The sequence below is a fragment of the Balaenoptera borealis genome, assembly GCF_965194805.1.
Source record: "Balaenoptera borealis genome assembly, chromosome: 18".
Classification (NCBI taxonomy): Eukaryota; Metazoa; Chordata; class Mammalia; order Artiodactyla; family Balaenopteridae; genus Balaenoptera; species Balaenoptera borealis.
Genome location: NC_138877.1, coordinates 21,988,920 through 22,014,096, shown reverse-complemented (window position 1 = coordinate 22,014,096; position 25,177 = coordinate 21,988,920). Strand labels below are relative to the sequence as shown.

Here is a 25,177-nt window from a genome sequence, read left to right as displayed (position 1 = left end):
GTTCCTTAACCTCTCTGGGCCGCAGTTTCCTCATTTGTTAAATGGAGCTAGTACGGTGGAGGATACTTGTAAACAGTGAATGAGATGACATCTGTACCTGGGTTAGCACAAAAGCAGCACAGAGCTACCCAATAAACATTGGTTCCTTCCCCTCTTATAACTTTTTTTTTTCTTTGTATTCTTTGTGTAAAGAAGAGTGACCACCAATTAGAGAGAGAGAGATGCCATCCTTCAGTTCAGTGGGTGTTTGGCTAAAGCAAAAGCATCTGATGGTAGCTACTGTTCAAATGGAGAGACCCTCACAGGATAAAGGCACGATATCCCAAGAGAGCTGGAACAGGACCAGCGGAAGTATCAATTAATCAACAAAATCTTGCCATGCCACTTCTAGTAAGTCCAGACTGCTGGGGGTAGGGGTAGGAGGAGATGCAAAAGTGTGTCCAATAGCACACTATGAATGTAGTTAATGCCACTGAACTGTACACTTAAAAAATAGTTACGATGGTAAATTTCACGTTATGTGTCTTATCACAATTTTTTTAAAAAAGTGTCACTAGTGATTTCCTGAGGATTTTATTCCAAAGTGGAAAAAAATAATAATGCAATTAATGCATTAAACGAAGAAATAAATCCATTTAGGATTTATTCATTAATAACAACCAAGGCATCCTTAACCGGGGTGAACTCTGCAAAGAGAAAAACACTCTAAATTTTGAAAGGCCAGTGAGAGAATGAAGAGTCATTAAATCCCAAAGATTGCAAACCACCTTTCAGATCCCCTTGAATTAGGATCTGAGGCACACTCAACACTGGCAAGTCTTTAGGCTGCCTTTAAACACATTTGCTTTTCTCACTAAACATCTCCATATTCTACCCCTGAAGGTAAATCGATCTCCGTGGAATGGCAAAGTTGTTAAACAACTGAGTCTGAGATGTAGTTGGTTTTTGTCGGGGCCAGAAAACCTTTGAGGGCATCTCCTGCTCTCTAGGCCCCCAGTTCAGGGAACACATCCTCCTCCTCCAAGAAGGTTGCTTCTTACCTACTGGGTGGGCTCTAGGAGGGTCTCGGAAAAGTTCTGTTGTAAAGGTGGCTTGAAGGGTTGCATTAAATTACCACTTAGAATGGCAAGTGCAGTCAATTATTTAATGAATCTTCCACTGCAGGGTTTTGGGCTTTTGTTTTCTTCAAATTAAAAGTAAAGCGGGGGCTTCCTTGGTGGCGCAGTGGTTGAGAATTTGCCTGCTAATGCAGGGGACACGGGTTCGAGCCCTGGTCTGCGAAGATCCCACATGCCACGGAGCAACTAGGCCCGTGAGCCACAACTACTGAGCCTGCGCGTCTGGAGCCTGTGCTCCGCAACAAGAGAGGCCACGATAGTGAGAGGCCTGCGCACCGCGATGAAGAGTGGCCCCCGCTTGCCACAACTAGAGAAAGCCCTTGCACTGAAACGAAGACCCAACACAGCCAAAAAATTTTTTTAAAAATAATTAATTAATTAATTAATTAAAAAAAAAAAGTGAAGCGGGGGGCTTCCCTGGTGGCTCAGTGGTTAAGAATCCGCCTGCCAAGGCAGAGGACACGGGTTCGAGCCCTCGTCCCGGAAGATCCCACATGCCATGGAGCAACTAAGCCCGTGAGGCACAGCTACTGAGCCTGTGCTCTAGAGCCCACGAGCCACAACTACTGAGCCCGTGTGCCACAACTACTGAAGCCTGTGCTCTAGAGCCCGTGCTCCGCAACAAGAGAAGCCACCGCAATGAGAAGCCTGCGCACCGCAATGAAGAGTGGCCCCCGCTCGCGGCAACTAGAGAAAGCCTGCACCCAGCAACAAAGAGCCAATGCAGCCAAAAATAAATAAATAATATAAATAAGTTAACTTTAAAAAATGAAGGGAAAAAAAGCAATTTCAGTGAGACTCTGCTTGACAGTTTTTCAAGCCTGTGGAGTTTCATTTCCAGCTCTACCCCCAGAGGAAAAGCATGTCAATCGTGGACAGGTGTCTGCAGTCAGGAGGGGGCTTCTGCTCTTCTGGGAGTGAATGGGACCAGAGGTGTGAGGCCACTCACGGGCTGCAGAAAGGGACAGTAAACACTGAACTTGTGGGGCAAGGTTGAGCCTGCTCTGGCCTCTGGCTCACGGGCTCCCCTTTCTCTTTAACTTTTTATTTTATATTGGAGTATAGTTGATTAACAATATTGTGTTAGTTTCACGTGTACAGCAGAGTGATTCAGTTATACGTGTATCTATTCTTTTTGAAATTCTTTTCCCATTTAGCTTGTAACATAACATTGAGCAGAGTTTCCTGTGCTATATAGTAGGTCCTCGTTCGTTATCCATTTTAACTATAGCAGTGCGTACATGTCAATCCCAAACTCTCCAACTATCCCTCCCCACCAACCCTTCCCTCCTGGTAACCATAAGTTGGTTCTCTAGGTCTGTGAACCTGTTTCTGTTTTGTAAATAAGTTCATTTGTATCATTTTTTTTAGATTCCGCATATAAGCGTTATTATATGCTATTTATCTTTCTCTGACTTATTTCACTCACTATGACAATCTCTAGGTCCATCCATGTTGCTGCAAATGGCATTATTTCATTCTTTTTTTATGACTGAGTAGTATTCCACTGTCTATATGCACCACATCTTCATTATCCATTCATCTGTCAATAGACATTTAGGTTGCTTCCATGTCTTGGTTATTGTAACCAGCACTGCAATGAACATTGGGGTGCAAGTATCCTTTCGGACCATGTTTTTCTCTGGATATGTGCCCAGCAGCGGGATTGCTGGGTCATAAGGTAGTTCTATTGTTAGTTTTTTAAGGAACCTCCATACTGTTCTCCATAGTGGCTGCACCAATTTACATTCCCAGCAACAGTGTAAGAGGGTTCCCTTCTCTCCACACACATGGGCTCGCTTGACGGGGGGAAGGAAATAGCATTTCTCAAAGTCCTTACAAATGACAAGTGCTTTACATGCCTTATCTTTCTGAGTCCCCACATCAACCCTGCATAGTAGGTACAACGCTGTGCATCTCATACAAGTGGAAAATGGCTCAGATCAAGTAAATAACTTACACAAGTTAAACCAGATGGTAAACTTGTGTAAGTAGGACTCCAGAGACCTCCCCACTTCCATCAAACCACAAGTTCCATTCAGCACCCTCGGAGGAGGAACCACAGCAGCTCGGGAGAGAGGAGGTTTGCAGCTGGGGTGGAGCAAAGAGGGGCTGGAAAGAAGCAATGAAATGCAGTGCTGCTAAAAAAAACAAAAACAAAAAAACAGCGGCAAAAACCCAGTCATGGCCAAGTCCTGGGGGACTTTGAGTGCTGGAGGGAGGCTCACTGCCCATGTTGAGTCATTAATGGGGAGCCATTGAGGACCATGAGGAAGGGAGTGCCAATACCAGATCTTTAGGAAGGTTCCTCCAGCCTCGATCTGGGGGACACACCCAAATGGAAGGACCCCCTACATACGAACGAGTTCTGTTCTGAGAGCACGTTCATAAGTCCAATTTGTTTGTAAGTCCAACAAAGTTAGCCTAGGTACCCAACTAACACAATCGGCTATATAGTACTGTACTGTAATAGGTTTATAATACTTTTCACACAAATAATACATAAAAAACAAACACAAAAAATAAAGTTTTAATCTTACAGTACAGTACCTTGAAAAGTACAGTAGTACCAGCTACATCACTGCTGTTTTTTTAAAAATAAATTTATTTCTTTTATTTATTTATTTTTGGCTGCATTGGGCCTTCATTGCGGTATGCAGGCTTCTTATTGCGGTGGCTTCTCTTGTTGCAGAGCACGGGCTCTAGGCGTGCGGGCTACAGTAGTTGTGGCACGCGGGCTCAGTAGTTGTGGCTCACAGGCTCTAGAGCAGAGTCTCAGTAGTTGTGGCGCATGGGCTTCGTTGCTCCGCAGCATGTGGGATCTTCCCGGACCAGGGCTCGAACCCGTGTCCCCTGCATCGGCAGGTGGATTCTTAACCACTGCACCACCAGGGAAGTCCCTCACTGCTGTTTTTAAGCTTCCTTCTGGACATCCTGGGCTTGAAATAAAGATACTGTACTACTGTACTCTATACAGTACTGTAGAGTACACAAAAGCACAACCACTTGTAGAGGATGCACATACGTGACAACGTACACCAGACACGTGAACTAACTTACGTGACTGGACATGCAAACGCATGTTTGCATCTTTGAAAGTTCACAACTCGGAGGTTCATACGTAGGGGACTTACTGTATCTGATGGTGATGTCGGCCTCAGGGTTAGACTCTCCCTGTTCTCTGAGCGGGTACACTTTCTCCCTTCCTGTGCACATCTCCTCGTGGAGGAGGCGGCAGAGCGAGGTGGTCGAGAGCTCTGCTAAGCTCTGCCTCTTTGCAGCTGTGTGTCTGGGGCAAATTACTTTCCCTCTCCGAGCTGAGTTTCCTCTTCTGTAAAATAAGCATAATACTATGCACCTCAGAGGGTTGCTGTGAAAGACACAGGAGAAAAAGGTTATGCATCACATGGCAGAGTGTTACACGTCTGTGAATGACACTCATTATTATCACTATTAGGACACATCAAAGTGCCCTGCTTCTTCAGTGCAAGCAGGTCTGACCAGAATCAAAACTGTGAAGAAAGGGCAATAAGCCTTTGGTCTCCTTTTATCTGTACCCACAATTCCCAAGCTGCAAAAACTCATTTGGTGGCAAAACCTGCCCTGAAGTCAAGGGAACCTAGTGACAGACTGTATCTCACTTAGTGTGGGACATACCATTTTACTGCTGAAGTGCCTGTGTGCTTGACGATGCGAGGCTTGGCTACGGTGCCCACCTGTTTGGTCATACAATAGTCTAGCAGTTGCTGTGAAGATATTTTAAAGATGCAATTAACACCTGCTATTAACTGACTTTCAATAAAGAAGATTAGCCTCAAATGTAGGTGGGCCTCTGTATTAGTTTGCTTGGGCTACTGTAACAAAATACCATAGACTGGGGGGCTTAAACAACAGACATTTATTTCTCACAGTTCTGGAGGCTGGAAGTCCAAGATCAAGGTGTTATCAGGTTTGTTTTTTTCTGAGGTCTCTCTCCTGGGCTTGAAAACCTTCTCTCTGTGTCCTCACAAGGCTTTTTCTCTGCGTGCCCCTCCCTGGTGTCACTTCCTCTTCTTATAAGGACCAGTCATGTTGGATTAGGACCCCACTCTATGACTTCATTTAACCTTAATTAACTCTTTAGAGACCCTATCTCCAGATATAATCACATCGGAGGTTAGGATTCTAACATGTGTATTCTGGGAGGACAAAATTCAGTCTGTAACAGTCTCATTCAATGAGCTGAAGGTCTTAAGAGCAAAAACTGGGATTTCCTGGAGAAGAAATTTTGCTTCCAGACTATAACACAGAAATCCTGCCTGAGTTCCCAGCCTTCTGTCCTGCCCTACAGGTTTTGGACTTGCGAGCTCCCACAATCACCAATTCCTTGTATCAAATCTCTTTATACACAGCATATATATGTGGTATATAATATATGATCCAGAATGGCTAAAGAACATGTGATATACACACACACACACACACACACACACATACATATACACAATGGAATACTACTCAGCCATAAAAAAGAATGAAATAATGCCATTTGCAGCAACATGGATGGACCCAGAGGTTATCATACTGGGTGAAGTAAATCAGAGAAAGGTAAATTTCATATGATATCACTTGTATGTGGAATCTAAAATATGATACAAATGGACTTATTTACAAAACAGAAACACATTCACAGACATAGAAAACAAATGTATGCTTACCAAAGGGGAAAGGGAGGGAGTGATAAATGAGGAGTCCGGGATTAGCAGATACAAACCACTATATATAAAATAGATAAACAACAAGGTCCTACGATACAGCACAGGGAACTAGATTCAATATCTTGTAATAACCTATCATGGAAAAGAATATGAAAAAGAATATATATACATGTATAACTGACTTTGCTGTACACCTGAAACTAACACAACATTGTAAATCAACTATACTTTGGTTTAAAAAATTATGATCTATAATAGGATACATATATCACATGTGGTATATAAAGGATGAGTGCTGTGCACACCTGACTTCTGGCTTCTCCGTCGGGGCTCTCCGTGCCACGCCGTCTGGCAGCTGAAGGTCCAGGACCCGAGGGCTCAGGGCACACACTCCTGGAGTGGAGTAGGATTGAAGAGAAGATGGGGGTAATGTAGGTTCTCCAGAGTAGCTCGCTGAATGTAAGTCCTTATTCCGTAGGCACCGGCCCTTTGAACGTGAGCCCCATTCGACGACGTGGAAACTCTTTCCTTTCATTTCCCTCGATAACATGTTTTCTCAGTCTTTAGTGATCAGTCCTTCCTGCCACCTCGTCTTGTCCATTTTCCTTATAAATGATCTCACTCGTGACCCTGAGCTACTAATTAAGTCAGTTAAACACTGTGAGTTTTCTACCTCCAGCGATGCTATAGAAATCGGGGGTTTTGCCGGTAAGTGACGAATCTGTCTGAATATATTAATTACTGCACGACCTGTTAGAGCTTTGAGAACATCCTAAGAGCACTCTAAGAATACCTTGATAATAAAACACCTCCCTGCCGCCCCCTCCGTGATTCACCTCTTCGTGGTCGGGAGAATATCTCACACCAAAAGAAAGCCTCCATCTGTGTAAGGCACTCCAATAGGCACTCAAAACAAGCACTCAGACACAGAGACCGTGTGAATGTGCTTGCATATTTGTATCTGTGAGGGCTGGCCAGGTTATACTGCAGTAAAACAGCCCCCCAAACCCAGCAGCTTAAAAAACAAGTTTCTCTCTTGTTCATGCTACTTATCCCTAGGGGCTCTGTTCTGGGTCATGCTCACATTGGGAGGAATTCGCTGGAATGAATTAGGCCTCCTTCACGGTGACATCAGGGCAGCTGTGGGTCAAAGTCACGTGCCAATGAGGCAGAGGAGCGCAGCCTGGAGGTGCTAGGGCACCAGAAAGAGCACCTTTGGGGACAGACGGGCTTGGGTTCAAGTTCCAGCTCCAGCACGTCCCTTGCGTGCGACCTCGGACATGTTCTTTTTTTTTTTTTTTTAATGTTTTAAACAACAGATTTATTGAGGTATAATTTACATGCCTTAAAAGTCACCTAATGTAAGTGTACTGTATAGGTTAATGATTGTAGTACATTTACAGTTGTATGATCATCGCCACAATCTAGTTTTAAAACATTTCCACCACCCCCAAAAGTCTACTCATGCCCTTTTGCAGTTAATCCCAGTTCCTACCACCAGCTCTTGGCAACCACCAATTTATCTTGTCTCTATAAATTTGCCTTTTTGAGACATTTCCTATAAATATACTTATACAGTATATAAACTATTGCATCTGGCTTCTTTCGCTTAGCATACAGTTCAGGGGGTTCATCCATACCGTGACATATATTGGTGCCTCTCCTCTTTTTGTTGCTGCGTTGCTTCATTTCATGGATGCATATATTTTGTTTATCCATGCACCAGCTGATGGACATTTGGATAATTTCCACTTTGGGGATGTTATGAATAATGCTTCTATGAACATTAGTACACATGTCTTTTTGTGAATGTATGTTTTCATTTCTCTTGGAGAGAGTCTTAGGATTGGGATTGCTGGGTCAGAGGGTAATTTATGTTAACTTTATGAGAAACTGCCAAAATGTTTCACAAAGTGGCTATGCCATTTCAGTTCCTATCAATAACGCAAGAGGGTTCCAGTTCTCCACATCTTTGCCAACACATGTTATTGTTTGTCTTTTTAATTATAGCCATGCTAATAGATGAGAATTTATTAGTGATTTTTGTATATTTCATTGTGACTTCATTTTCTATTTTCCTAATGAGACTGAATATCTTCCATCTTCTTATGTAGTTACTAGCCATTCATATATCTCATTTTTCTTTTCTTCTTTCTTTCTTTCGTCTATTCAAATCTTTTTTTTAACATCTTTATTGGCGTATAATTGCTTTATAATGGTGTGTTAGTTTCTGCTTTATAACAAAGTGAATCAGCTATACATATACATATATCCCCATATCTCCCCCCTCTTGCGTCTCCCTCCCACCCTCCCTATCCCACCCCTCTAGGTGGTCACAAAGCACAGAGCTGATCTCCCTGTGCTATGCAGCTGCTTCCCACTAGCTATCTATTTTACATTTGGTAGTGTATATATGTCCGTGCCACTCTCTCACTTCGTCCCAGCTTCCCCTTCCCCCTCCCCGTGTCCTCAAGTCCATTCTCTACGTCTGCATCTTTATTCCTGTCCTGCCCCTAGGTTCTTCAAAACCATTTTTTTTTTTTAGATTCCATATATATGTGTTAGCATATGGTATTAGTTTTTCTCTTTCTGACTTACTTCACTCTGTATGACAGACTCTAGGTCCACCCACCTCACTACAAGTAACTCAGTTTTGTTTCTTTTTATGGCTGAGTAATATTCCATTGTATATATGTGCCACATATTCTTTATCCATTCATCTGTCGATGGACACTTAGGTTGCTTCCATGTCCTGGCTATTGTAAATAGAGCTGCAATGAACATTGGGGTACATGACTCTTTTTGAATTATGGTTTTCTCAGGGTATATGCCCAGTAGTGGGATTGCTGGGTCGTATGGTAGTTCTATTTTTAGTTTTTTAAGGAACCTCCATACTGTTCTCCATAGTGGCTGTATCAATTTACATTCCCACCAACAGTGCAAGAGGGTTCCCTTTTCTCCACACCCTCTCCAGCATTTATGGTTTGTAGATTTTTTGATGATGGCCATTCTGACTAGTGTGAGATGATACCTCATTGTAGTCTTGATTTGCATTTCTCTAATGATTAGTGATATTGAGCATTCTTTCGTGTGTTTGTTGGCCATCTGTATATCTTCTTTGGAGAAATGGACATGTTCTTTATTTTCTCTGAACCTCAGTTCTTCTGTCCAGTGGGATTAACCACATCTCCTAAGGCTGATGTGAAGATTTAGGAGGTGATACCTGGAAAGCGGGAAAGCACTGAGCTCCATGCTTGGCAGGGAACAAGTGCTCAGTCAATGTGAGCATGCTTTTATCCTTTCTGCAGCTCCGATTTCCTCTGAGGCCACCTCCACACGCACAGAGACACACCACCACCACCCCCGGGCAATGAGAAAATCCCGAGTTTTATAAAAATACCATTCTTACCTTAGGAGCCTTTAGACTGGTGTTTTCCAACTTTTTTGATCACAGCCCCCAGTCAGAAAAACATCTGAATAAAACAATGTGTGGGCTGGTGGGGGGAAAATGGATACAAGCATTGAACTGCACCTCACCAGGGAGAACGTGCAGGAATCACAAACCCAACACCCCTCTCCTGTGTATCCAGAGAAACTCCTTTGCAGGTGTGCCAAGGAAATGAAGGAGAAGGTTCGTAGCAGCACTGTTTGCAAACATCCCATCTGGAACCACCCCCATGTCTACCAGCCCTGGGGCAGAACATGGATCTTGATGCACTCATAGGAGGAAAAGCATGCAGCGCTGAAAATGAATGAATTCCACCAATGGGAATAATCCAGCGAATACTGAGTGGAAGAAGCAGATCCCAGAAGAACTGTGACGAAGAACTCAGAGACAGGCCAAACTAAACTCTATCTTTCCTGATGTATACATGGGTGGAAAAATTATAAAGAAAGCAAGGGGGTGATTATCATAAAAGTCAGGATAGGATAGCGGCTGCCTCTGTGGGGGAGGAGGGGGAATGAGGGGAGGAGGGTCATTCAGATGGTTTCTAGAAGGCACGGCTCTGTCCTAGTTCTTAACCGTAGTGATAGGAATTCAGGATTTTGCTTTACTAGTCTTTAAAATATATAAATTGTATACATGCTGCTGGGAGTTTAATATATTTCCCAATAAAAATAAAGATTAAAAAGAAACCAAAAATACTTTTTTAGGTCCTACCCCAGTACACACATTTATAGACCTGTGTGTGTGTGTATATACTAGAACAAAAATTTTCCAAAGAAATCTACCTTTATTACGTGAGGTGTATTCATGTGTTTATTTTATTCAATTTGGTTCTTTTTTTTTTTTCTTTTTTGGCCGCTCCACCCGGCTTGAGGGATTTTTAGTTCCCATAACAGGGATCAAACCCATGCCCCCTGTGGTGGAAGGGTGGAGTCCTAACCACTGGACCGCCAGTGAATTCCCTCAATTCTATTTTTTAATGCTAGTTGTAAACTACTCAACTGATTTTAGACACCCCTAGTGGATCATGACCTATAGTTTAAGAACACTGCCTTAGACTAATGATAAATACCAACATCCCACCCTGCTTAGATCAGAAAGGTTATTTGAAATATTTGGCAAAGCGCAATGTGGCAAAGCCAGACCTTGTTCTTGGAAGAGGTTTATTGCTTTTGATCAGCCATTTGCAATTCAATGGCAAAGCTTTTCGTCTGGGGAGCTGGTACAATAAGTGATTGCGGGTTATTGTGCTGCAGCATCAGGCACCCTCATCCCCTGATTCAAACAGCCGAGAAAAAAAAAAAAAAGGCTGGACGCAACAGTTTGGGGGCTGCGTTTCTGGCGTGGAATAACAATGTTTCTGAGAGACAAACTAAAGTGTATCATCAGGAAATGGGCAGTGGAAACTATTTACAGATGCAGCAGGGAGTGAGAATTGCTGTAGGCATCTCTAAAGGAAGAAGGATGCTGAGATGAAAATGGCATTGTAACACAGCCTCCCACGGAAGAGTGCTTTGTTCAGGTGCTGTCCTGCTGTGGTCGGCAAATTATGTGGAGGGAGTGACTTGGGGGTGAAGGTGGTGCTGGCCCGCCCGATAACAGAGCAGCAGATAACAGAGCAGTGTTTGCTGGACAACCAGCAAACACTCCTTTAGTGTTTTAATTACTCCAAATGTTCCTTTCCAGTGCTTCAGAGCCACCATTGCTTTCACCGGTTGAGTGGGACCCTGGGCAGAACAAGCCAAATCCCCCAACTCAGATCCATGTGAATTGCACATATGCTCTAAGGAGACCAGACACCTCTGGCCTCATGCCTTTCGGGATCCCTGGAGTGAAGGCCTTGTTGCCCTCTGACTTTCCTGTACCTCCCAAGTTCAGAAACGGTGACTCCCTCACAGGCCAGAGTGGAAGCCTATGAAATGCTGTCTCCAGGGAGACAAAACCCCATCTAGCAAAAGCCCATATGGACTATTTCAAATGGCCTCTGCCTTGGGTTGGTCCCAGGTCCTTCTCTGGAGAGTGACCAGAGGACGTTAGGCTCTGGCTGCTTGTAAGTACTTTGGGACACATTCCCTTCAAGCCTTGAAAAGATAAGTGGATAAAGCATCCAGGTGTTATTGCCAGGAGAGGTCAGAGCTACATGCTGCCCTGTTCCTGCAGGGAACTACAAGAAGGCAGAGCACAGATTCTGGTAGATACCCGGCGGGTAGGTAGGGTCAGGACCTGTGACATGAGCTGCCAGGAGGCAAGGACATCACTTGGGCTCCAGATGGTTCTGCAGTGATGCCAGGGCACCCAGTCATAGGGGTGTCCATCTAACCACTGGGCTGGGTTGCACTAAGACAACGGCAGGAATGAGAGAAAGTGAGAAAGGAGAAATGACGGAACTCTCACATTCCCCTGTGTTCTTGACAATCACTGAATATTTATAGCCAGCATAATAAAGCTTGGGGTCCCCTGTCCCTTTCATTGCAGCATTCCTCTTCTGAAGCAGGAAGGAGAAATGGTCTGCATTCTTGGCGCTTTACAAATCCATTATCATCTTAAACGCAGAGAAGCAGACCAGCCCCAGGTACAGTCAGCCCATATATTCTCGGCCTTCCTTCTGCATCAGGGTTGACAGCAAGGCAGAAAATTAGGAACCTCTCCCCTTTGAAAGAACCCACAAGGGAGGTTGGCTATGATGACATGAAATGTGTCCCCTTTGTCCCCAGAAAACTGTTAATACTTCTTTGGGTTGTGGATAAGAGCCTGCGATACTGCAGCTCTGTGTGTGTGTGTGTGTGTCTGTGTGTGTGTGTGTGTGTTTGCATGCACATGTGTTTGCTCACACAACACAGAGAAGAGAGAGAACAAGCTTCTGAGAAAGACCAGAAAGGGATGGAAACAGAGTCTATGAAGCAAATGTTGACATGATCAAGACCAGGTATCACCTTCAGGGAGCAGCTTTTATTTCATGGGGTCCTCTTCCCAGTAACCGGGGCTCTTGGCTCTTAGCCCAGCCTGTTGATCAGTAGTGCCTGCTTCTAACCTACTTTGTAGAGAAGATGCATATATACATTTTAGGTAGCCCCTAAAAGGAAAATCAAGGTTTGAGAGGCTGAATATGCCATAAAAGCTTTGTGAAACAAAGACTATGTTTCACAGTAAGTACACACTTCGTGGTAACAACAGAAATTAAGCTGCGGTGGGTTTTTCCTATCCTACTTGTAAATGCGCCCAGAGGGTAATAAGCCATGAACACATCCAATAACTCTAATAATTGAATAATAAATAAGCATTGAGTCAAGACAGCCGGTATGAGGTCGCGACGCCAACAGGCAGAAGCAGCACCTCCCCAAGTGGCACAAAGGCAGGTTGCGACAGATCAAAGAGGAAGTATTAGGACAACCCTCTGTATGTAGATTTCCTGTCCTTGGCATTTGTCCAAGACACGTGGTGCAAACGACCTCCTAAATGCACACCTAGCACACACCTCCGACCTCCTTGCAGCTCTAAATGAGCCTGCTGAAACCGTGGTTGTTCTGGTGCGGGCTTAAGATAGCCACTGGCAGCTGCAGGGCGATTGCCTGGAGTACTTAGACCATCACAAAATTGCATGGATTCTGACTTTAGCATCAATCAGCTTCTTCCCTGAGGGGGAAAAAAAAATGTGTGCAGTGGGGGGCAGGGAATTAGGTTATTGAGTTGGAAGAATTAACATAATGGAAGGAAATGAGGAGCTACAGAAAGTGCACGAATTCACTGCCATATATAACTCACTCCTGGAAACATTTTTTTTTTTTTTTCTTTATGATCCCTGGAGGATTTGACCCAGTGATTTGGGGGCACTTGGGAGGCGCCATTTAAATCTCAGGTAAGGGAAGAGTGGCGCTCCTTCACTGAAGAAAGACCTACAGGTACCAGAGGAGTAAGGAAGGAAGGGCTGGTGCGTGTAATGAAATTCGTAGCTCACGCTTCTTGGGGGAGCTCAAGTTGGGGCCACTGCCGAATTACAGGGGCAGTCTCCCTCTCCCAGGAGCTCTCATCGGGGAAGCCATGGCCACCTTTAACAGAAACACCCAGAGCTTGCCTCTGGCCATGCTCCTTTGGACCCTGGGAGATGGGGAGGGGCATGGGGCCAGCAAATCGCTGTACATTCTATTCACGTTATTAGCACGTCCTTCAAAGAAGTGACAAAGTGCTAGGATATCATTAGAAATGGAAGATATGGTCTCTTTCAGCCCACGATGTAAAACTACACCATGAAAAAAAACAGTTCTATGAGCATGCATATATTGATCCAACAGTTCTCTGTATTCATTTTACGCATTTAGCATAGTACTCTGTGCACAGGTCCTCTGCTGAAGGTTGTGTGATGATTGGAGGACAGAGGAGGAGGGGGAGAGGGAGAGGAGGAGGAGGAGTTGCTGCTGAGGATGGCTTGGAATCGTCTGGTGCAATCTTTTCTGTAACGAGGATGGAGTAAGTGATCTAGACTACTCCTTGTAATCTACGAGAAACCACTTTGCTTTCCTATTCAGTCCAAAAATTCTATAAACGTGAGTATTGTACCTTTCAGGATTGTGCACATAACAGTCGAATAATAAATACCTATGGACTGATTTTACGAATCCATTTCATAGACCTTAAGTGGAAGGACCTGTTCCACCATCAGACAGCTTGTCAACAGTGGCGTGCAAACAGAAATGGACCAGGCTGGGTCCCAGATACAGAACAGGCCCTTGAATAATGAGCCCTTTGGATTGCATTGCTAAATTCACCTTTTCTGCTGAGAGGGGAAGCGTAAGGAAGCATCACAGTGGTGATGTTAGGGATATCAGAGCCATCTCCTCTCTTGAAAAGGAAGAATCACATACAACCACTGAACCATTAGGAGACTGAAAAATCAGCTTTTGTTTTTCCTAAAGAGCTTCAACTTCTTGTTCTCTCTGTCAGTGGAAGTGAGGAAATTTTGAGCCCTACTGTCTATTATTCATTCATTCATTCAATGATTTTTTTTTTTTTTTTTTTTTTACTGAATATCTGCTAGGTACTGTACGTCATCAATGCCAAGCCAATGTAGAAAGTGTCAGTGTCCTCAGGGAGCTTGCAATCTAGTAAGAGCCTAAGAAGTCTTCATATTTTACTACAATGCAAGGCAGAATAAGTTAAATGCCCTGAGAGAAATGCAAATAAAGGCTAGTAGGAGTTCTGAGGTGGTAGAGACATGGCGAGAGAAGAATCTATCATCTCCATGATTAATGAGAATGGGGAGAGGCAAGTGGCCCAACAAAACGCTGACTGCCTGGCCTCCTGAAGCCCATCTGAGATTGCAGATACAGGGGTGTGTGTCAGCCTTCCTGCCTGCAATCCCTTTCTCCCTCCATCTTGACTCATTATTTGCTGCCTCTTTAAGAAATAGAGTGATTTCGGCCGTCTGCTTGGTGTTTCAGGATCTAGAAGCCTGAAACTACTTCAAGTGGTCCTAACATATGTGCAGTCAGGAGACTAAACCTCTGATTACAGGTCAACGGTGCAAAAGGAGAACAGGGTAACATGATTATACGCTGGCATTTCTGCAGTGTCCAATCTGAAAAGTGCTGGCTGTTTTCTAGGTTATCTACACTGTGAGCACTCAGGGTGAAATGTCCCAGTATTATCAAGAAATAGCATCATTGCAAGCCCTGCTATTACATACACTAAAAATATCAGGTCTCATGGTTGGCCGAGAGGAAGAAAAATTATCAACCCTGCTTACAGAAACACACACACACACCTATCAAGGTTTCTCAGTGCCACCTTTGTTTATATTCCTGACTTCTGGTTTTTGCCATTAACCCCAGAAACTTCTTGATGAATTTTTGTTAACAAACCTCAAAGATTGCAGTCTTTATGACAATATGGGTGCTAGGACCTCTTATGGGATTAAATGGCTGCTTTACCTTGCAATGGTTCATGATCTATACTTGTTAGAAAGAGCTCTCTGGTGTTGGTGTCTGCTAGGATTTCCTTTTTTACAAGAGAGAGAAAATCAATCTGAGAGGTTACTGTCAACACTGACGTTAAAACGCCAGTGGAGGGTGAAAAGTAACAAATAATGCTGAGTACAATTTTCCTCCTCAGATGTCCTGATGGGCCTCAAGAATACACAGCACTCACCCTTCTAATCAAGGATGAGCAGATCATAGGGCAGTAAATAATATCCAGGAAAGGCATTTTCCCCCTTGATTTTCTTAGTTATATTGATACAAATAATCATACACTCAATGTAGAAAAATAGAAAATACAGATATTAAAAAGAGTTAACCAACCAACACTCTATCACCCAGAGAAGATAACTGTAAATATTTTGGTGTATATCCATTGCTATAGATTGAATGTTTATGTCTCAAATATAAATTCCTCTGTTGAAATCCTAACCTCCAATGTCATGGTATTTGGAGGCAGGGCCTTTGGTAGGTGATTAGGTCACGAGGGCAAAGCCCTCATGAATGAAATTAGTGCCCTTACAAAAGAAGCCTCAGAGAGCTCCCTCTTCCCTTCCGCATGTAAGGAGACAGTATGTAAAAGACCGCCATCTATGAATCAGGAAGTGGGTCCTTAGCAGACACCAAATGTGCCCATGCCTTGATCTTGGACTTCCCAGCCTCCAGAACTATGAGAAAAAAAATTATGTTGTTTATAAGCCACCTTATCTGTGGTATTCTATTATAGCAGCACAAACGAACTAAGACATCATCAAAACTTTTTCACATATCTGTGTGTGGTTATTTTTAATGGAATTAAATCTAAATTTAATATTTTGTGACCTACTTTTTCCCCTTAATGTATCATGAATATCTTTACACACACACACACATGTGCACACATCATCAGCTTATTATTTTTAATGGTTAAATAATATTCTACTCTCAAGATGGACTGTAATTCATCTATTCAATCCTGGATATCGTTGGACATTTAGGCTGCTTGCAGTTTTTCACTTTTAAAAGAAGACCCTAATGAATATCCCTGTACATATATTTGCATACTTGTCTGTTACTTTCTTAAGGATAAAGTCCTTAGAATGGAATTACTAGGTATCTTTCTCTTTTTTAAGCATTTGCTAAATATTTCCAAACTGTACGCCAGGATGTGTACCGACTTACACATTTAGCAACAGTGTCTAAGTGAGTCTTTTTCCCTAGGTGCACGAGAGGCACCTTTTAAAATCCTGTGTATCATCTTTGCCCTTGAACTCCCAACCAGGACACACTCCTTTCCTGACTGCAGCTTACAGAAAGAGCTCTGTACCACTCGTGTGCACCAGACAAAGAAAGATGGGCAGGCAGCCATAAACTGGAGGAACAGCTGAGATGGGCTGTCAGGACATAGCGAAATTTTGCTCAAGAGAAAGAAAGAAAAGAGTGAGGTGTCAGCCTCAGAGATATGTGGCTTGGTTCCCTCTTCCCTTCCTTTTGGTGTTAAAAGCAGCAATACTTTCTGTTTACACAGCAAGGTTTCAGCTTTCAACCCTTTTCCAGATTCAAGTATAATTGATATCTGTGCGCTTTGACACAGATGATCGTGGCAAGTCCTCCCCGCTACCTGATTTGGTGCAGGTGTGATTATCCGCCTCACTATCGATCAGGACACTTGCCTAAGTGGCAGGGTAGAGTGTTGAACCTCTGGTCTCCAGTCTAGAGCTCCCTTTAAATATTTCCCTCTTTCACTTAATATTTAAGAGATTGGAATAAATACATTATTAACCCCAGGACCTGTGGTAGAAATTGCCTTTTTGACATAATTCCTGCTATCAACTTTTGCTATGCTTTGACTTTCTCCTAAAGAAGGGTGCAGCACAAATAAAGAAAAACTGAAATCTGGTCCCAGCTATTTTGCAGATGCCATGAAATGAGCTGCATTAATGGAACTTACTTATTGTGTGAGTGACTCTCTGGGGTCATGGTGACTGACTTGTAAGGAGGTACCAATGTTTGGACAGTGCTCTACGGGGCCCCGTCATGGTCAATTTTATCTGTCAACTTGGCTAGGTCATGGTACTCAGATATTTGGTCGAACATAACTCTACATAATTCTGTGAAAGTATTTTTTGATGAGCTTAACATTTAAATCAGCAGACTTTGAGTAAAGCAAATTACCCTCCATAATGTGGGCAGGCTTCATCCAATTAGTTGAAGGCCTTAATAGAAAAAACTGATTTCCCCTTAAGAAGAGGAAGTTCTGCCTCCAGCCTGCCTGTGGACTTGAACTGCAGCGTTGGCTCTTCCCTGGGCCTCTAGGCTGCTGGCCTGCCCTGCAGATTTTGAACTTGCCAGCATCCATGATGTGTGCACCAATTCCTTAAAATAAATTCCAACCCCCCAGCCCCTGCTCTCTCTCTCTCTAATACATAGAGATTATATATATTATATATAATTATATATAATATATATAATTATAGCTATATGTAATAGAGAGAGAAAATATATAACATATTATATATGTATATAATATGTATACATATTATATATGTAATATTACATTCTATATATATATATATATATATATATATATATATATATAAAATCTCCTGCTGGTTCTGTTTCTCTAGAGAACCCTAATACAGGTCCATTGCCAACTTGTGACATAACTTTCTGGTCAGGGTTTCTACCTACTCTAGTGTCACTTTCAAATCCAAGAAGCAAGCACAGGTGAACTCCATTCCTTCCCACTTTTCAAAGACATGTTCAAAGACGAATGAGGACGATAATAATAATAGCATCACAGAAGCTGTGCCGAGTTCATAACCCAACACTAGGAGGCTGGCCCTGGCGTCCCCACTGACAGAGAGGAACCTAAGACCTGGCGAAGCCGGGCCACCTACTTCCATCCTTGTAAGTGTGACTCCAGTGAAATAATAGATAACGAGTAATGAATAAGCAGCTGGGGCGGCAGGCCTGGGGGTCAGATCCAGGCTCCCCTGACTTGCCTGACCCTCAAGTTCAGACTTTTGATCTCTAGGCCATTCTGCTGTGTTAAAAAGTGGTTTGGCATTTGAAAAAATATTCAGCCTCAACTGGGCACGAGCAGGGCTCTAAATTCTCTTCCCTTCTGAGCAAGTGAAAACTGCCCAGAGACTGTTTCAGGTTCTGAACACACAAAATGAGGTTCAGGCAGGAAAGAGAGTCTTTTCCCTGAGCCAGGGCGTCAGAGCTGTGAGTTTCTCCAGTTCGAGAATGATTTTGATGCTCAACATCTGCCACCGATCGTCTCCGTAGCTCTGTCTTCATCTCCAGCTCTGATCTCTCTCTGAGGCCATCACATGCAGATCTGGGCCCCAGCCCTGCTTAACTCGCCCCGACTCAACTCTTCCCAGGCTCCCAGTGTCCCCACGCGGGCTGCCTTGTGGCCAGGGAGCCCTTGGCTGAAAATATCTCCAGCACACTCCCCAGACCTGCTGCTCTCTTTCCCTCCTCACTGCCACATTCTCCTTGCTTCATCCTCTTCCTTTGCAGGTAGAAAGATCTGGAGGCAGGAGCCAAGGGGAGGAGAAGAGGAGGAAGAGGACCAAGGCTATTCCCTTCCTCTCTTCTTCCCTTGCAAATCCAGACACAGTCAAAACATAATAAGCATCTTTCAGCCACGTGAATAGATGCTGCAGTAACTGTCACAAGAAAACATCAAGGTGTTTTAACACTCAAGGGGATAGAGCTGTAAGAAAGCCCCATCCACCGCTGTTTGGAGTCACAGACGGGAAAATGACAACATGACAAGAGGGACCGCGTTCCTATTTAGTTCGAGGCAGATTACAATGTGAAAAACACCATTTGCCTTTCACTGATGACACTTTAAGCGTTATGGAAGCATGTTCACCCAGAAAATAGTCAATATTTTACAGTATTCTTTCCTATTTTCCTAGGAAAGACATACAGAATCATTCTGCCTCTTTATTTCTCCTGTTTTCTCCCTCCCCTCACCCTCCGCAATGCCAGAAGCAGCTGCTGTTGCCTTGGCAACATTACAGAATAAACTTGTTGCTTTTGGACCATCTGTACCCAACCTGGGCTATGTCGAGGTGGTCTGTTTCCTTTTCCTGTTCATCACCTACCAAAAGCCAGACTTCATAATTCAGATGCTAACCTTCCTCAACAGTTATGTGAGGGCTAACTTCTCACGCCCATCTCAGAGTTAGAAGGGCTGGTTTATTCCTTTGAATTCAGGTCTTTCCCAAAAAGGACCCTTAATAAAATATATGCTTGTTACTAGGGAGATGGGACCCATCAACACACTACAATGTCATTAGTCAGTGTTCTTGCAGAAAACAGAATCTCAGTGGACAGCACAGGGCCACCACATGTAAAACAAGTGTTAAAGTAAGATGCTTTTTTCCCCCTCACTATAGACATATTTTTAGTAATTTATCTATTTGTCCTTATTCCAAGAGAGACAGTGATTATAAAAATATCTGCATCTTAAAACAGATTTGAAAAATACAATATTCCAAAATTACCAATAATCCTGCTACCCACACACATTGTTACTATTTTTGAACATTTTTTTCTCTTGTGCTATACGTTTCTTCAAAAAATAAGATGGATTTGTTTTATAAATACAATTTTATATTCTGATTTTCCTAACTTAATATACATTGGGCATTTTTGCACATTGTAAAAACTGTTTGAAACATGATGTCTTTCTCTCTCCTTTTCCCCATCCCTCTCTCTCTAAGCACTGTTTTATTTGTTTATTAAAGAACCTGGTCATTTTTCCTGTAGAGTTTCCTACGCCCTGGATTTTGCTAATTGGATCTCCATGTTGTCATTTATCATGTTCCTCTGTCCCCTGTATTTCCTGAAAATCAGTAGCTACATCTCAAAGATTGATCAGATTCATGTTGTTACTTTGGTAAGAATGCTTTGTTGTGACTTCCCAGGAGGTATGCAATACCTCGTTGTCTTTCTGTGATGTCAGCAGCCAATGATGATCACCGCCCAGATCCATTACTTCACTAGGAATTTCAAAAAGGTGAATATTCTCATTTTACCATTATTTCTTCATACGTTAACTGCTATAAAGAGATACTTCTCCTCATTGACTATTTAATTACACTGAGGTACAGTTCATCGAAGAAAGGCAGGATAAATACCTTATTTATTCCCTTTATTTGCCAGTTATCAAAATAATGAATTAAGTGCCAGGCACCATGCAAAGGGAACTACTTAGTTTTTCTGGTATCATTATGAACGTGTAGATTTAAACATATTTGATGTGTTTCAGTCCATTGCAGTTATTATTCTTAATCATGCTCCAACTGTCCCATCTTCAGGCAGTGGGAGCCTCTTCACGTTGCTTTCTGAATCCTGAAAAAGATCCTCGCATTTTTTTTTTCTAGTACTTTTTTAAAAATTGCATCCTTACTTTCTGTTGTTATGGGATGTTCCAGGCTCATCTTAAGCATTTTCTGCTCCAGATCTAGAACTAGCCATTTCTTTAAAGAGATCTAGTTTGTTTGCTTTAAGTGGGAAATTTTATATAGAATCTGGGTTTTAAGGTATTCATTTTCGAGGTCTTTTCTGTGGACAGAATTAAGAAACTTTGCTTTTGCTTTCCCCTGTCCCTCCTCGTCCTCCTCCTCTCCTTCTTCTCCTCTGCCTGCTCCTTAACATAAAATATACCGTTGCAATGATTGCCATTTGAATTCGAGATTACAGTATTTTTTCTAACCTCATCAGTCTTACACCTGTGGCTCCTTTCCCTTACATCAATGACGCCAACATAATTACTCATTTGCTTCATTAACAATACACACACATCAAATTACCGCAAAACTAATGGTTCAAAGCAACAATAAACACTAATTATGTCACAGTTTCTATGGATCAGCAAATCAGAAGCAGTTTAGCTGCAAGGTCTGGGTCTGAGTCTCTCAAGAGATTGCAGACAAGATGTTAGCCAGGGCCACAGTCATATGAAGGTACGAATGGGGCTGGGAGATCTGCTTCCAAGGGTACCTACTGACATGGCTACCAAGTTGATGCTGGGTGTTGAAAGAAGACTTCAGTGGGTCTCAGAGGGCTGCTGGAGGGTCCAGATGGCATGATTTCTGGCTTCCCCCAAAGTGAGCTATTCAAGAATGCAAGGTGTAAATGGCAATGCCTTTGGTAATCTAGCCTCAAAAATCACACAGTGTCATGTCTACCACATTCTATTGTTATAAGTGAATCATTGTATATGGCTCATATTCAAAGGGAGAAGAATTAGTCTCTACCCACTGAAAGGGGAATGTCAAAGAATTTGCAGGCATATTTCTTTTCACTCTCTGGCTGCAACTTAATTTACATTATAAACGTAAAATACACTCACCCCTACCAAAGACTCCCCCAAAGTCTTATTCTCTTACAGCATCAGCTTGAAGTCCATGATCTTGGTACTAAATCAGGTACAAGTGCAGAGAAGACTCCTCAGGTGTCCTAGAGAACAGCTTCTCGAGTACAGTTCCTCACAATCTGAAGACCTATGATCTAAAAAGAAAAATTAATTGCCACCTACACACACACACACACACACACACACACAACATCCAATGGTAGGGTAAGCACGGGATAACTACCATGGACCATCACCCCACCACCACTACCATCATTCAAAATAAAGGAAAATAGGAGACACACAGAAGCTAAAGATAGGAAAATCCATCAGGGCAAATGTTGAAAGTTCCTTGTTTAGGACTCCAGGTCTGAAAATGAGTCTCCATAGCTTTAAGCTCCAGCCTCTGAGCTCTTGTTTCCACCCTGTAGATCATCCTCTCTTTTTCATAAAAGGTAGCCCATGTTTTCTACTGAAGAGTATTCTCAGCTTGCTTCCTACCAGTAGAAGCTTCAGGGTCCAAAGGCCTCTTATCATTTTATACTAATTCTGCCACTTTCAATCCAATCCATGTGGTACTTCTGCCAGTTTACTTCTCTTAAAAACTATATGGATCTCCTATGATTCTGGTTGTAGCCCACTCAGACAATACCAAATTCACAAACTCTTCCAAAATAGGCCCTTCTTGATCTTGGGCTTCTATTCACAGTCTTTTTGAGGCCCTTTAGGCTTTCATTAATACTCTCAGCTTCTGTCCACTGCCCAATTCCAAAGCCGCTCATAAATTTTAGGGTTTTGTCATGGCAGCACCCCAGTCCTGGTATAAATTCTGTATTCGCTCTCTATTTCTACATGACAAATTATCCCAAAACTTAGTGGCTTAAAGTAACACTAAACAACTATTATGTCACAGTTTCTGTGAGTTAGGAATTTGAGAGCAGCTCAGTTAGGTAGTTCTGGTGGGAAGTTTCTTATAGGTTGCAGTAAAGAATTTGACCAGAGTTGCAGTTATCTGAAGGCTTGACCAAGGGTGAAGGATCTGCTTCCAAAGTATCTCATCTGCACGGTTGGCAAGTTGGTACTGGCTGTTAGCATGAGACATTAGTTCCTTTCCATATGGGCCTCTCCAGAGGGCTAGTTGAATGTCTTCATGGCATGAAGTCCAGCCCCAGAGCAAGTGATCCAAGAGAACAATGGGGAAACTGGAATTCCTTTGATGATCTAGCTTCAAAAATCACACATCATCATTTCCACACTTCATCAGAAGTAAGTCATCAAGTCTGGTTCACATTCAAGGGGAGAGAGATTAGGCTCCACTTTCTGAAGGTGGTGATATATTTTTAAACCACTACAGACACTACCACCAGCAATACATTTGTTAAATTTTTTGAACTTCTTCTTGTCTTTGGTGTACATTTTACTATGGATTTATAGTCATCTTACTGTGTTCCAAAGTAACTTAAAATTGTCTTTTCTGTGTGCATATGCCACCAACTTGTAAAATAGTTGATTTGTTTTATTTTGGTTTTGACTTTTGAGGATTTCTTTTTTATTTTTGTTTTATAATTTTATAAAATAATTTCAAAGTTTTGAAGTCCAACTAAAGAACAAGATATATTCAGAGAAGTCTAGCTTTATTTTTGCCTCCTCTATCCTCTTCCCTTCTCGCCCCATAAGTAACTTTGTTAGTTTTTAATTCATTTTTCCATTTTTAAAACATAAATAACAAATAAATAGATATTCCCCATTCTAAGATAAATATTTTCATGTTATGCACAAAATTCTTCACATTACTTTTTTTTTTTAAATACATTTATTTATTTATTTGTTGTGTTTTTTTCGGGGGGCTGTGTTGGGTCTTTGTTCTGTGCGCGGGCTTTCTCTAGTTGCAGCGAGTGGTGTGCGGGCTTCTCATTGTCGTGGCTTCTCTTGTTGCAGAGCACGGGCTCTAGAGCGCAGGCTCAGTAGTCGTGGCACACGGGCTTAGTTGCTCCGCGGCATGTGGGATCTTCCCAGACCAGGGCTCGAACCCATGTCCCCTGTATTGGCAGGCAGATTCCCACCCACTGCGCCACCAGGGAAGCCCCTCACATTACTCTTTTTTTAATCTACCAAGATAACATGAATTCATTGCTTAGCAGTATTTGGAGATAACTGTCATTTCTTTTTATGGTTAATTGTCACCATTTTATAAATGTATATAGTTTATTCAACCAGTCCCCTGTGGAGGGATAATGTGGAGGTTTCTAGTCTTGTACTATTACAAATAGTGCCACAGTGAATAGCTTTATGCATACGTCTTTCTATATTTTTTCCAGAAACCTATTTTTACAGCTATAATTTATTCCATGCTGTGGCTAGATGTACCTTAAATTACTTAAGTCTACTTAAATAATTTTGGACACATAGGTTCTTTCTATTATTTCCAGTAGTATAAGTGATACAACAATGAACATCCTCATACTTAAATATTTGTTGACATTTCTGTTTATATCATAAGAACAGATTTCTAGATATTTAGTTAGTAGGTCAAAGTTTATGAACCTTCTTAGGCAGTTAATGCATATTGTCAAATTGTTTTCAAGAAAAGGGTACAAGTATACATTCTCAGAGGCAGTAAATCTCAGTATCTGGCACTGCAGAAATCTGGGGTCAAATCCTACCTTTACCGTTTACTAGTTAAGTAACCGTGGACAAGTTAATATTCCTGAGCCACAGCTTTCTTGTCTGGAAATGAGAAGAATATCTGATGGGGTTATTGTGAAAAGGAAAATAAGATATTTGTCTGTAGATATACTTGACTACAAAGGCCAACTATTTAGCATAGTGCCTGATGTCTACCAAGCATTTAAATGTTTATTATTATTATTCACATCACCAGCAGAGGACAATGTCCTTCTCAATGAAGATTCATCAGCCCTGGTTATTATTGTTTAAAAATAAAAAGTGCCAATTTGACACATAAAAGATGCCATCTTGTTTTAATGCATTTCTTTGATTTCTAGTTCTATTGAACATCTATCATTTATTTATGAATTTTTAAATTTCTTCTTCTGTGTACTCTGTTTATATCCTCTGTCTATCTTGTTTTATATAATTTTAGTTCTTTAAAATGATATACAAGAGTTCTTTATTAGGAATACAAATCTTTTGTTGTCATAATTGCTGCAAATATATCCCTCAATATTTTGGGTGCTTTCAATGTCAGTTGTCAGACATTATTTTGACATAGAGTTTAACATTTTATGTAACCAAGTATTTTCCTTTGTGATTACTTCAATACACTTTTAAAATCTTTATGAATACTTCACTACTTCAAAGTTCAATTATATGCTCATCCACATGTTATTTCAGTATAATTGGGGCATATACCTTACATACAGAAAAGTGCATTGATCATAAGTTCACAGCCTAAAGAATTTCCACCCAACAGATATAGCCATTGTATTGTTTTCTAGGGCTGCCATAACAAAGTACCACAAACTGGGTGGCTTAAACAGCATAAATCTATTGTCTTGACAGTGCTGGAGACATCTTAGAAGTCTGATGTCAAAGTGTCAGCAGGGTTGGTTCCTCCTGGAGGC

The 25,177-nt window shown here is 42.1% G+C and overlaps 1 protein-coding gene across 1 annotated transcript in view; it reads right to left on the bottom strand.

The window, feature by feature from the left end:
• Positions 1-25,177, bottom strand: part of LOC309615687 (uncharacterized protein) — a 104,141-nt gene that overhangs the window by 55,042 nt on the left and 23,922 nt on the right. The gene's annotated exons all lie outside the window — the stretch shown is intronic.